The sequence below is a fragment of the Podarcis tiliguerta genome (genome assembly GCF_965153285.1).
Source record: "Podarcis tiliguerta genome assembly, chromosome: Z".
Classification (NCBI taxonomy): Eukaryota; Metazoa; Chordata; class Lepidosauria; order Squamata; family Lacertidae; genus Podarcis; species Podarcis tiliguerta.
In genome coordinates this window covers 32,115,068-32,129,034 of record NC_139553.1, presented here as the reverse complement: position 1 = coordinate 32,129,034, position 13,967 = coordinate 32,115,068, and the positions used below count along the sequence as shown (strand labels likewise).

Here is a 13,967-nt window from a genome sequence, read left to right as displayed (position 1 = left end):
AGGAGCCCTTGCAACAACCTTGTAAAATAGGTCAGTAATTCGTATCCCTCTATTTCAGAAGTGTGTGGGGGTGGATGACGGGGGCGGGGTGCTGAGGCTCGGCGAAGGTGGCTTGCATAAGGCCATTTAGCGAGCTCATGGCAGAGGTAATTTGGTGCAGCAAAGGGGAAGTATTTTTTTGCAGCTGGTACACACAGGTATGCATGATGATGTGTTTGGGAGGGGGGGAGAATTCAACTATTATGCAAAGGCGATGCAAATGAGGAAAAAGGGAAAGGGAGCACACTTTTTAAAATTAAAAAAATTGTCTCTGATCAGCTGCTGATGCAGACTTCTGAAGAGTATGAGAGATTATGACAGGTCCCTTGGGGACAGCTGAGACAAAGTGGAAAATCCGGAGTCAGCACACAGCCTTTGTAGCAGATGTGGTGTTGCCTGGCGATGTGCCCTGACATGCAGTCTCTGTTCTGTAATGGCAGCTATTGATAAACATTCATTATTTTGTGTGTATGTGTATCAGTAAAGGTATCGCTGAGCTGGTTCATTCGTTAGGGACAGACGACATCTGAGAAAAACAAAAACACCCTGCCCTACTTTCCCATCAGAGAGGTCAGATTGCTGAGGTCATGGAAAAGGCCCCCGGCAGCAAAAGGTTGGAAGCAAAATAGCCAGTGCATGGGGAGCTGGGTTTGCAAGCTCTGTGAGTCAGAAATCAGGTAAGTTGGCTGTAGAAGGCCTCAGAATTGGGACGAGGTAGCTGGATAGGTAGCTTGCAGGCATCAGGATTCTGACATCTCTGATGAAAAGGGTCTCTGGTCTCAGATCTAGGAATGAGTTACTGCCTGAGCTTTTGAAAAACAGGTAAGTCACTGTCGGTAATATAGTGGTACCTCGGGTTAAGAACTCAATTCGTTCCGGAGGTCCGTTCTTAACCTGAAACTGTTCTTAACCTGAGGTACCACTTTAGCTAATGGGGCCTCCCGCTGCTGCCGTGCTGCTGGAGCACGATTTCTGTTCACATCCTGAAACAAAGTTCTTAACCTGAGGTACTATTTCTGGGTTAGCGGAGTCTGTAACCTGAAGCATATGTAACCTGAAGCGTCTGTAACCCGAGGTACCACTGTACTCTGCTAAATGGATCAGTGGTCTGACTCAATGTACAGCAATGACTTGCCTGCTGCCACGTGGCTGCAGGCTATCAACATGGGCCGTACCTCAGTGGCAGAATGTATCTTGCGTGCGGGAGGTCCTGGGTCCCTATTATGTACAGATTGGGTTGGGAATGTCCCCTGTTTGAAACCCTGGGGAGCCTCTGCCGGTCAGGGTGGATAATACTGAGCTAGATGAGCCAACGGTCTGACTCAGGATAGAACAGCTTCCTATGTTCTTAGGGCTGCTTAGTCTCATCTAGAATCTGTGCACCCAGTAGGGGAGCCTTCCCAAAGTAATCCCACTTGAGTTAGACATGCGGGGGGGGGGGATGTTGGTGCTTTTGTGACAATGTACATGGAATTCTGCTAATTGTCTCCCTCTCTGCCCCCCGAAATGTTCAGCTGCTGCTTTAAGAGGCTTTTTCCGGCATGACTCTGTGCTGGGGCTATTGCCGGGGTTGATCTCTGGTGCGCAATGCGTCCTGCTGCCTTGTAAGCCTTGTTAATATTTTATCATTTTGATACACGGGGAATTAATTACTGTCAACAGAGCAGATTTTAATCTAATCAGCTATTCCATACACCGCATCGGGTTGCAGACATCAAAGCCAGCATCAAAGTGTTGGGAATGAAAGTGCTCTGCGAGCTTTCCAAGCAAGAAGCAGCTTAATGCGCAAGGGTGCCCGGCGCGGATACTATCCTTGGGCGTGCCCTCCTTCTTCTGTATGTTCTTCCCCAGGTGGTGGATCTTTTGAGGCGTTACCAGTGCTAAAACATACAATGGTGCCTGGAAGGGTTGGCAGTTTCCCAGGAAAAGAAATTGGCACAAGACATTAAATCAGTAAACAAGTACCAGTTTCAACCTGACTTCGTTTTTTTCCTGAACTTGATTTTTAGCAGATTGAAAAACTTTTTTTTTGCATGCGTGCAGCCATGCAAGAAGGAAACAAGCACGGCTGGGTCAAAGCCCTGGTGTTGGTTGCTTCAAAAAGTTGGGTGCAAGAAGATAGGCAAGGCAATAAATCCCAGCTGTTTCCGCTGCCCACCCCTGAGACCTTCTGATAACACCAGCCGTTGACCATGCACATTGATCAATTTGGGGTTCTTGCCATAGGGACAGATGCCTTAGTTACAACTGGATTACCACAACATGGTTTGTGCCTATTGTAAAGATACTGTGTTTTAGGTTTATCGAGGGTGCAATGAGATTAAGGGCCACTATCTGAACGATAATCTTGATCATTTGATTGTCCTTTTTACCCATTGTTGTCTTTTTAATTGTATATATTGCTTGTTTTATGTTGCTTTGGCCGTTGGCTATTGTGAATAAAGTTTATCTGTCTATCATCTATCTATCTATCATCTATCTATCTATCTATCTATCTATCATCTATCTATCTATCTATCTATCTATCTATCTATCATCTATCTATCTATCATCTATCTATCTATCTATCTATCATCTATCTATATCTATCTATCATCTATCTATCTATCTATCTATCTATCTATCTATCTATCTATCATCTATCTATCTATCTATCTATCATCTATCTATCTATCATCTATCTATCTATCTATCTATCTATCTATCTATCTATCATCTATCATCTATATCTATCTATCTATCATCTATCTATCTATCTATCTATCTATCTATCTATCTATCTCTATCATCTATCTATCTATCATCTATCTATCTATCTATCTATCTATCTATCTATCTATCTATCATCTAACATGGTTTATGTGGGGCTGACTTTGAGGGGAAAATGTAGGGAGCATATTGTTGCACCCCACTCCAGTCTCCAAGATTCCAGAGGTTCCAGGTAGGTTTACCCAAGGTTTGGTTTCCTTGGAATGAGGGACATCCGAGACTGAGGTGTCTTTCTGATATAAAGTCTATTTACACATATATACAGCCTGAGCCTACAATGGAGAGACTCACAGCATTAATACCCCTAGAAGGTCTTGCTTCCCCCATAGCCACAGCCTTGGACTCCAGCAGAAATCAAGCATGGCTTTGCCTCACAGGATTCTGCCTGCAGCCAGCTTCTAGCTCTCTCACACATTTCAAATCTGACCCTTATCCTTCTCACTAATAGCCAGGTGCCCCATACTTAGAGGGCTATTAGCTCAACAAGGAGCTAACCTGGCTAATCCAACCATCAAATCCTTGCTGGATCCAGGAATTAGAAGGGACTCAGGCATACAGCCTAACCTAACCCCTCAATCTTCACGACCCACAACATTAGGATTCTTGGGTTACAATAGCTAATACTGGCTGCCAGTCTGTTTGGGCACAGTTCTGAGTGCTGACTCACTATACTCGTGCCTTCCCTCATAGTTGTGTGCAGCTGCACATGTCTTTCCAAAATGTGCAGATAATAACAGCCACAACCCACACCTGCAGACACTCACCTGGCCGTGTGGAGTTGAATGTACTGATTTTGGGAGAAATGAGTTGCTTAATTTCGGTGTATTTGTAGGCCAGTGCTTTCCCCCCTCTAAAAGGTGTGCATAAGAGTATCAAGGGACTTGCAGAGAAAATGAATTTAGATCACTGCTTGATGTTTTGCTGTGCTTTTATTATGTTGGAATCCTCCCAGAGACACTGGGAGCTGGGTGGTGGACAGCCCTCTAAGCTGTTCTGGGCTTCCCTTTCCTTCTCCTCCCTTCAGAGCGTTATGGTCTTTAGGTAGCCCTGTGGAGGCAGCTGGATCAGGAGACACTTTGATTTCCTTCAGACCTTTTGCTGCATTTTGTGACCATGGTCACATGAGTGCTGTGTTGCCATTGTTTGGCTTTTAGCACAGAAAATTGATTGAATTGGAACAACTGGTTTGGGCCAGATGGTCTGAAGGACTATTTGTATCCATACAACCCTACCCAAACCTTAAAATTGACCTTCCAAGGCCTGCTTCTGGGCCTGCCATCAGTACAGTGGTACCTCAGGTTAAGTATTTAATTCATTCTGGAGGTCCATACTTAACCTGAAACTGTTCTTAACCTGAAACACTATTTCTGGGTTAGCAGAGTCCGTAACCTGAAGCGTATGAAGCGTATGTAACCTGAAGCGTATGTAACCTGAGGTATCACTGTATCAGTTAGATTGGTGGGTGCTAGAGAGCAGGACTGCCTTTGTGGTGGCCCCATATTTGTGGACCTCCCTATGTTTGTCCCTATCTGCATTGGCTTTTAAATGCACTTTGAAAAGCCATTTATTTATAGCTGCTTTTAGATGAAAGATTGTGATGATTTTTATTATTTACATTATGTGTTTTACACTGTTTAAACTGATTTGAGATGAGTGTGCTGGGCTGTGAAAAATTTTTTAGACTACTGTTTCAGCACTCCTGTTTTGTTGGAATGAAATGCTTTAGTTTCTATATTTTATTTAAGTATGTAATCTGCCTTTGGAGGGATTTGCTCTGAAAAGGCGGCATATTAATATTTGAAACAAAGAAAGAATCTAGTTGCGCTTGAGTCCATGCACAGTTTGCTTGTTTATTTAAAAAAACCTCTGTAAACACCAAACTCTGCATTGTCAGCTAAACCAGAATCTTGTGAGGCTACTTTACCAGAGGAGATGTAGCAAGTCTTGCAGATGCTACTAGCCAATCCTTGGGAAGGGCACAAGCCCTTTCGGTTGCCTTACGCCATATGGTTTCTTGTGGTGGTGAAGCAGACAGGAAAAGCAAAGGAGTGGGCCATGATGATATCTGCCAGAATGCCATGCTAATTGGCAGACTCTCCTTGCGTTGGCAGATAAAGGTGGCGATAAAGAGGCTTTCAAGTTTCATTGTTCTTTGTGGAAGATTAGCATAGAGGAAGTGAGGAAAAGAAGAAAATCAAGTAGGACAGGGATGGGAAACCTTGGGCAGGGGACACATGCAGATCCTCCAAGTGTCCCTGTTTTCCAGGGACAGTCTCAGATTTACAGAAGCCGTCCCGGTTTCTGATATGATCCCAGAATGTCCCCTTTCTCTTTAGGATGTACCTATTTTCACTGGGAAAATGTTGGAGCGGATGAAGTTATGTGACCCCTGAGTCAAGGAGATAAGTATAGAACATTTAGAAGGCATCTGAAGGCAGCCCTGTATAGGGAAGTTTTTAATAAACTTTTATTATGTTTTTATATACCGCATTTTTCGCTCTATAAGACGCCCCAGACCACAAGACGTACCTAGTTTTTGGAGGAGGAAAACAAGAAAAAAAATATTCTGAATCTCAGAAGCCAGAACAGCAAGAGGGATCGCTGCGCAGTGAAAGCAGCAATCCCTCTTGCTGTTCTGGCTTCTGTGATAGCTGCGCAGCCTGCATTCGCTCCATAAGACGCACACACATTTCCCCTTACTTTTTAGGTGGGAAAAAGTGAGTCTTATAGAGCAAAAAATACGGTATGTATGTTGGAAGCCACCCAGAGTGGCTGGTGCAAATTCAGTAAGATGGCTGGGATACAGTGGCGTAGCGTGGGTTGTCAGCACCCGGGGCAAGGCAAGTAATTTGCGCCCCCTAACCCGTGGATTTGTGCCCCCTAACTCTAACCCCCAGATGTTGCGCCCGGTGCGGCCGGCCCCCCCTGCACCCCCCACGCTACGCCACTGGTGGGATATAAACAATAAAATTGTTGTGGTTGTTGTTTAATAGGATATCCCTATTTTCATTGGAGAAACGTTGGAAGGTATGCCAATTTGGCCCTCTATATCTCTTTATTCTGGTCCTTGGAACTAACCCTAAGCCGCACAGCCTCTTTACATTTTATATGCTTCTCCCCTCCCCTGCTCCCCATGGTACAATGTACAGTGGTACCTCTGGTTACGTACTTAATTCGTTCCAGAGGTCCGTTCTTAACCTGAAACTGTTCTTAACCTGAAGCACCACTTTAGCCAATGGTGCCTCCCGCTGCTGCAGCGCTGCTGGAGCACGATTTCTGTTCTCATCCTGAAGCAAAGTTCTTAACCCGAGGTACTATTTCTGGGTTAGCGGAGTCTGTAACCTGAAGCGTCTGTAACCTGAAGCGTCTGTAACCTGAGGTACCACTGTATTTGCATTTATGTTTTTTAATGCAAATTGCTTAGAGACCTTTTAGGTAACAAGTCACTAATACATTAAATAACTAGCTAACTATCTAAAACAGAGGGGGTGTGTGGAAACTAGTGTACGAATGTGAAATTTTCTTTTATTGGTTCACCCACTTTTGTCTCTGGCCCCCCATCTACCTACCGCTGGTATATGGTCCTTGGAAGGTTGTCAAGGCGGGAATGAGGCCCTTGGGCTGAAAAGAGTTCCCTGCCCATAAAGCAGAGAGAGGCTGAATAGCCTCTTTCCTTTGATAAGTTTCTCACATTATGCTAACTGCTATGGTGGCAGCGCATCTTTACCATATGCTTTACATTTCTGATTATAAAAACTAAAGGTTGCATTTCATCTTGCTGAAGCCTTTTGTTAAAGCTGGACCTTTGCGGTAATTGCCACTGAGTTTAGTGGAGGTACAATGCATAGGATTACAGCCATAGTTGTCTTAATAAATTGGTTCGTATGCTATGCATGTACTCTGTTCTTGGGTGTGTGTGTGTATATATATATGCTATATAATAACTGGACCAATCGGTGAATTTCGCTTCTCATTTTTCTCATTCTTAAATTCAGTTCACCCCATTTCCACATCAGTTTTTTTTTAAAAGAAATACCTCACAAAAATTTGTATGCATATTCCACATGTATTCCTGCTAATATACACATTTTCGCATGTAATTTTACCTTATACAGTGGTACCTTGGGTTACATACGCTTCAGGTTACATATGCTTCAGATTACAGACTCCGCTAACCCAGAAATAGTGCTTCAGGTTAAGAACTTTGCTTCAGGATGAGAACAGAAATCGTGCTCTGGCGGCGTGGCAGCAGCGGGAGGCCCCATTAGCTAAAGTGGTGCTTCAGGTTAAGAACAGTTTCAGGTTAAGAACGGACCTCCGGAACAAATTAAGTACTTAACCTGAGGTACCACTGTATACTATATACATTTTTGCAAGTAATTTTCCCTAATATGCATTCCTGGGAAAGGCCCTTTACAGTGATCACTCCTTGTGTATGGAACTACCAATCTATTATAGTTTTAGGCAGTTAAATAAGATGTGTCCTTTTCAGTGGTAAGTTGGAGGAAGAAAGACCTGATTCCTACGGCTCTTTTTATTTGTAATTGTTATGTGACTTGTTCTGTGTGTTTAAAGGATTGTGCAATATTTTGTGGATTTATTTTTTACGTATTTCCCTAGTAAACCACCCTGTGGCTTGTGCAGAGGGTGTGTGTGTGTGTGTGTCCAGAGTAAGTTTGCACAAAGTACTGTTTGATGCTTATCTTCTATAATATAATGCATTTTGAATGTTTTCACTAACATATAAAGGTAAAGGGACCCCTGACCATTAGGTCCAGTCGTGGCTGACTCTGGGGTTGCGGCTCTCATCTCGCTTTATTGGCCGAGGGAGCCGGCATACAGCTTCCGGGTCATGTGGCCAGCATGACTAAGCCGCTTCTGGCGAACCAGAGCAGCACACGGAAACGCCGTTTACCTTCCCGCCGGGGCGGTACCTATTTATCTACTTGCACTTTGACGTGCTTTTGAACTGCTAGGTGGGCAGGAGCTGGGACCGAAAGACGGGAGCTCACCCCGTCGCGGGGATGCAAACCGCAGACCTTCTGATCAGCAAGTCCTAGGCTCTGTGGTTTAACCCACAGCACCACCCGCGTCCCTTTTATATGTACACATAAAAGGCATTGTGTATGTTATTTTTATTATTTATTATATTTGTTGGATGCTTCCCCCCACCCGAATGACCCAGAGTGACTTACATTAAAACTAATTGAGAACAATCAATAGAAATCTAAAAACACAGCTAGACGTATAAAAGGCAAAACTTGCAGATCCCAGCTCAATGCCAAAAGTGCCAAAAAACCTGGGCAAAGAGAAGAGTCTTTCTCTAGTGCCTAAAAACAGATGAAGATGGTGTCAGGAATCCCTGTGCCACTGGTCATGTGAAAAGTAGTCTCCCTCACATCCTTGAAATAAATTATGAAGGAGGCAACTCCTGTGGCTTCAGGGTTTGATGCTGTTCTATAGTCCCAGAGAAGGACGTGTAGGGAAGGTGGCAGGAATCTTTCCTGTTCATTCTTTTCTTCTTTTCTTTTTGAAGTATCTTCCTAGCATAGGTGGAAGAAAGGCAGGCATATGGAGTACTTCTGTCTGCAGTTTACCTTGCTTAGCAACAGGGAATGGAGCAAAAAGGTCTGGTGGGATGAATTATTTGCGGCACTTACTTGCTTTGGCAGCCAGTTTGTATATTTGTGGTTTTCTGAGAAGATGGAGGAGGTGAGAATTTAATTAGCACTGGGCTCTTAAAAACAAAGGCCTCCTGTCCCAGTCTAATTGGGCTTTCTCATCAATAAAGGGTGCAAAGCTGGAGCCAAGTGCAGTCACAACCAGCCTCAAAAAGGTACAGCGTTCATGTTCATTTGTTTTGGTGGCAGGTGTATGTGACTGCACATATATGTGCATCTTTGCAAGGAAGTGCATCAACCAGGCCTCTTCCACTAATGTATATATTTATATGCACCCTTTCTCTTTATACACTTTATTTATTTTTTGGGTTGGAGAACTGCGTTGTAATAGAGAAGTGTGGCTTTTGAAGGTTAGCTGTCTTGGTTCATTTATTGTTTTGGAAAATGCCAACCATTAAAATGAGAGTTGGATTTCTCCCCAACCCTTAATCCAAATCCACTTTCTGTCCAACCTGTAGTAAACAGTGATTTATTGGCTTAAGATCGTGACATTTGAAACATGCCTCATTCTTTTTATTTTTAATACACAAAATTCATTACGTATTTATTACAGATTATTTACATCTGTGGCCTATACCATCCGAAGCATTCAGGCCTCTACGGTCTGTGCCTCACTGGGATCTTTTGCACGAATGTCTTGTTGAAATGGGTGTTGGGTTGTTGCAGGATTCACTTTGCTGAGATTCTTAACTTCTATTATCTTAAAAACAAACATGCAAAGCAGTTATTTGCAATCATTAAAGGTGCAAAGATGGGTTTAAAAACTGTGTGGTTAAATGTGCTTGTGGTGCAATTGGTTTCACTTCGGTTTGTGTTTGAAGGACTAGTCTCCTTTAATATTTGCATACTGGAGGGAGAGATCCGTCTTGGCTGTGAACCAGAGGTAGATAAAAGAGGCAGGGCCTTTTCCCCTGTGCAGTTTGCTGTGAGAGAAACGCCGAATGCTTGTTCTACCAGGTAAGGGAAGTGAAATGTAACAGGTCTTCCAAGCAGAGCTTGTTTTTGTGGGCTCATTATCAGCTGAAAAAGATTTAAGTCTGTTCCTTGACCGTATCACTTGAGAGTGCAAGTTTGGGACTCACATGATACAGTGCTTCCCCATACAAAGATAAAAATTTAAAATCTCTGTGCATGAGGAAGTAGTGTGTTGAGGAGAAGGCCAAGGCTAGAATATTTTTTGGTCTCATTTTTACGTGTGGGGATTTTGCTGTTGTTTTATTTGGCCTGGGGAACTCCGACCTTCCATCTATGAAGTGGTGCAGTCCATAAACCACTTCACTGACTGTGTCTTAGATGTAAGTCTCACATTGGCCTTGGCCAACCTGGTGCCTTACAGATGTTTCAGCCCCAGCCAGTTGGCTGTGGTTGATGGGATATGTAGTCCAAAACATCTAGAGGGGGGCAGGTTGTGCAAGGCTGCGTTACAGCTTATGCCCCCTTCCTCCCACCAATAGAAGAAGATTTAAGAAAGCCTTTCCTTTCCTTTTCCTTTCTTTTTTAAAGGCTTGAATAGCAAATTAGGAAATTAAGGGGAAATGGCTGTAGCTTGATGGTGGAGCACAGCTATGCATGCATGAAGCCTCCGGTTCATAGCTGTCAACTTTCAGATTTGAAAATACAGTGGTGCCCCGCAAGACGAAATTAATTCGTTCTGCGAGTTTTTTCGTTCTACGAGTTTTTTCGTCTTGTGAAGCACCAATGTGTATTGACGGTTTTCCATAGGAATGCATTGGCGGTTTAAAAAAAAAAGGCGCAAGATGTTTCGTCTTGCGAAGCAAGCCCATAGGGAAATCTGTCTTGCGAAGCAACTCAGAAAACGGAAAACTCTTTCGTCTTGCGAGTTTTTCGTCTTCCGAGGCATTCGTCTTGCGGGGCACCACTGTAAGGGATCAGCAGCCTCGAAAATGGGACTGCACCACTTCATAGATTGAAGGTCGGATGCGGGTGGCGGATTGAGGGGCGCGGGTGGTGCTGTGGGTTAAACCACAGAGCCTAGGAATCCCCGTCGAATCCCCGCGACGGGGTGAGCTCCGTTTGCTCAGTCCCTGCTCCTGCCAACCCTAGCAGTTTGAAAGCACGTCAAGTGCAAGTAGATAAATAGGTACCACTCCGGCGGGAAGGTAAACGGTGTTTCTGTGTGCTGCTCTGGTTTGCCAGAAGCGGCTTAGTCATGCTGGCCACATGACCCGGAAGCTGTACGCCGGCTCCCTCGGCCATTAAAGCGAGATGAGCGCTGCAATCCCAGAGACGTCCGTGACTGGACCTAATGGTCAGGGGTCCCTTTACCTTTACCTTTAGCCGTGAAAATAAGGGATCAGCAGCCTCACCTGTCCCGGGGACAGTCTACGGGATATCTAACAATACAGGATAGCAGCAGGAAGCAGTGGGACACGGCGCTGGAATAAGGGAATTTCCCGCCAAAAAAGGGAAGGTTGACAGCTATGCTCAGGTTCAATCCCTGGCATATCCAAGTAAGACTGGGAAAGACTTCATTTCTGAAACCCTGGGAAGCTGCTGCCAGCCTTACGCTCTTCCATCCACTGTCTTGTAATTAGAGCCACAAAAAGCAATTAGCCTGAAAAAAATTCTACTAGCCTGCTGAGACTGGCAGAGAAGGGACAGAGAGATCCATCCCACTTGCAACAAACAGCCTGCTGTGTTTGTCATGGTTCCCTCTGAGCACCCTGATTCAGAGAGGAGTGGGAGGTACTTGAAGACAACAACTTGGAATGGGAAGGAGGGGGAGGGGTTGAGACGGCGCAGCAGAGACCTCTTAGCGAATTTCTCCCTCTGTCCCTGGAAATGCATGGAAAGAAATCTTTAATAAGAATTATTATTATTATTATTATTATTATTATTATTACAGTGGTGCCTCGCAAGACGGAAAACCCGCTAGACGAAAGGGTTTTCCATTTTTTGATGCGCTTCGCAGGACGAATTTCCCTATGGGCTTGCTTCACAAGACGAAAATGTCTTGCGAGTCTTGAGATTTTTTTCCGCTCCCCACCCCCTTTTCCTAAGCCGCTAAACCGCTAATAGCCTTTTAGCAGCTAATCCGCTAATCCCTTAAGCCTTTAATAGCCGCTAATAGCCGCTAAACCGCTAATAGTGCTAATCCGCTAAGTCGCTAATAGGGTTGCTTCGCAAGACGAAAAAACCGCAAGACGAAGAGACTCGCAGAACGAATTAATTTCGTCTTGCGAGGCACCACTGTATTGTTATTATTAAAAAAGGTGGGAAATGGGGATAAGAGGGGGAATAAGGATTGTGAGGGTTCAGTGGTAGAACACACACTTTGCAGTTCCACCACTGCAGTTCCAGTTTAAAACCCCGGCTAGGCTGTGAGAGAGACCCCGGACTAAAATGCTGGAGACCCATTGTCAGTCAGTGTAGGCCATACCGAACTAGGTCACTGAGCTTCAGTAGGTGGGTTGTGGACACCCTATTGTAGTGTTTCTCAGACTTTGGCCCCCAAGCTGTTGTTGGACTACAACTCCCATCATCCCTAGCTAGCAGGACCAGTGGTCGGGGATGATGGGAGTTGTAGTCCAACAACGGCTGGGGGCTCAGGTTTGAGAAACACTGTGGTCATAGTTGAATTCTAAGGTGCATTGTTGCGGCAGCAGCATTTCCACCATGTAAATATATGGTCAAACAAACAAACAAGAAAGTTGTCCCTCACTGCATGTTTGGGTTAAAGGGCATGGCTGAAGACTGCTCAGCTAGGTGGATTCATGGTAAGTAGAAGGCAGCTTCCTATATTCCTGTATGGCCTTCTGTGCATATGTGACATGAGGAATGTCTACTTCCCAACAGTTACAGTGGTGCCTCGCAAGACGAAAAGAATCCGTTCCGCAAGTCTCTTCGTCTAGCGGTTTTTTCGTCTTGCGAAGCAACCCCATTAGCGGATTAGCGCTATTAGCGGTTTAGCGGCTATTAGCGGCTATTAAAGGCTTACGGGATTAGCGGATTAGCTGCTAAAAGGCTATTAGCAGCTTAGTGCCTTAGAAAAAGGGGGTGGGGAGCGGAAAAAAATCGCAGCAACTCGCAAGACATTTTCGTCTTGCGAAGCAAGCCCATAGGAAATTCGTTTTGCGAAGCACCTCCAAAACGGAAAACCCTTTCGTCTAGCGGGTTTTCCGTCTTGCGAGGCATTCGTCTTGCGGGGCACCACTGTACTTATTTTCTTGGTGGAGAAGAGTATCTGCAAAGTGGGACATGAGCATAGTGAGTCATTGACCCTCACCAGAGCAAGTGAATGAATCCCGGAAGCTTCCTGCACTGTTGGTTGTGCAATAGACCTGAAGGATGGGAAGTGGCTTCTGCAAAAACCAAAGCAGAGATGACAGGGTTATGAAACTAGTTGGAAGAGCAAGCTTCATCCCTGAGCCAGCTGGTTGCAGGTGTGGGTCTGTCGAATTGGCATGCCTCTGCATGGGAGTGCCCCGACACTGTACTGTTGGAGGGTTGCCAAAGCTTAATGTTGCTGTTGGTGTATGTACGTTTTGTATGTGTGTGTTTGTGCAGCGCTTTTTGTGATGGTGCTCTCAGTTATGGAGTACTGTGACCTTTTTTTTACTGCCTGTGGCAGACATTTTGTGCTGGCACCCAAGGCACATTTATCAAGATCCAAATACCTGGTATGTGTGTGTATGTGTTGTTGTTGTTGTTGTTGTTGTTGTACCCCCGCCCATCTGGCTGGGTTTCCCCAGCCACTCTGGGTGACTTCCAGCACATTAAAAATGGTAAAACATTAGACATTAAAAATTTCCCAATACAGGTGTTTTCGAAAAGCTCACTCAACCACTTTGATCTGCAGAAGTGTCACTTGTACGGGTACCACATAACGCTCATTCCCAGTGCTATTTTTCTAGAAAAAGAGGTGCTGGAATTCACCATGAACACCTCCCTTGTTCGGGAGTTGCACCCACCTGGGAGGTGCCGGAACTGAGTTCTGGTGAGTTCCAGCTAGGAAAAAAGGCTTGCTCACTCCAGATTTGTAAGACGTTGATATTTTAGTGTGGTAGCACCCACACTTTGAAACTCCCTGCTTATTGACATCAGGCAGGTTCCTTCCCCTTCATTATTTTTTAAGCCTGTTAAAACACATTTCTGCTTAGACAACGCTACCCAGATGGGTGGAATGTCAAGATGCAATGTAAACTTATAATTGACTTTAATTATTTTTGAATGCTTTGATTTTTTGTAAACTGCTTTGAGGTTTTATTACAATTAAGTGGTATATAAGTATTGGGAAATAAATTCTCTCTCTCTCTCTCTCTAAATAATTTATTTATTTCCCAATACTTTCACAGACACACACACACACACACAGAGTATAATGCATTTATGTTTTTAAATACATTGTAAACCACTTAGACACCTTTGGGCAACAAGTGACTACCAAGCATAGCTGTCAACTTCCCCCTTTTTTTAAGGGAAATTCCCTTATTCCGAATAGGATTCCTCGCAAGCAAA

General features: G+C 44.4%; 1 protein-coding gene across 2 annotated transcripts in view; it reads left to right on the top strand.

Annotated features, from left to right (window-relative positions):
* The window catches only part of MID2 (midline 2), a 199,342-nt gene that overhangs the window by 38,573 nt on the left and 146,802 nt on the right, over positions 1–13,967 (top strand). The window contains exon 1 of one of the 2 annotated variants that reach the window (XM_083424223.1): positions 4,760–4,925. The exons of the other annotated variant lie outside the window; for it this stretch is intronic. The gene's annotated coding sequence lies outside the window, so the exon portion shown is untranslated. Of the gene's footprint in view, positions 1–4,759; positions 4,926–13,967 lie in introns of those variants that run through there. 2 annotated transcript variants of the gene reach the window in all.